At 35.0% G+C, this 477-nt stretch overlaps 1 protein-coding gene across 1 annotated transcript in view; it reads left to right on the top strand.

The window, feature by feature from the left end:
• LOC119593646 overlaps positions 1 to 477 on the top strand; it is an 8,799-nt gene that overhangs the window by 4,779 nt on the left and 3,543 nt on the right. The gene's annotated exons all lie outside the window — the stretch shown is intronic.

Below are 477 nucleotides of genomic sequence, written 5' to 3'. Positions count from 1 at the left end.
GGAGTGTTTGGTGTAATTTTGTTGTATGATGGATAATGGATTCGTATACGTGTTGTGTGCGTTGTATTTTGTTTATTGTAGAATGTATTTAGATGGATAATTCATTAAAATGCGCGATTTGTTTGGGTAATTTGGGTAATGTCTTCACCTACGTCAGGTGTTTAGATATATTGTGAATTTATCCGCATAAGGCTTTTATCTATATTAATGTCGTCTGTTCGTTTGGTCATGCTTTGACCTGACCTTTCACCTGTGACGGGCGCCCAGGTCATGCAGGAAATCCGGTTATAATAATTTTTTCCTTGTCTTTTGTCTGTTTCTTTTCTCGTACGGTCTAGCGTGCATGTTGCCACTCTGTTGCTGTCTCTTTTATATTTATTGCCCTCTTTTCTTTTCTCTTCTTATGTGTTCTCTTATCTTGGATTATATATTTTTTCTCTTTCTTTTTCTCTTTTTCTTTTTCTTTTTCTTTTTCAT

The sequence above is a fragment of the Penaeus monodon genome, chromosome 32, assembly GCF_015228065.2.
Source record: "Penaeus monodon isolate SGIC_2016 chromosome 32, NSTDA_Pmon_1, whole genome shotgun sequence".
NCBI lineage: Eukaryota > Metazoa > Arthropoda > Malacostraca > Decapoda > Penaeidae > Penaeus > Penaeus monodon.
The sequence above is the reverse complement of the archived record's forward strand: the minus strand, read 5'-3'. Positions and strand labels throughout refer to the sequence as shown.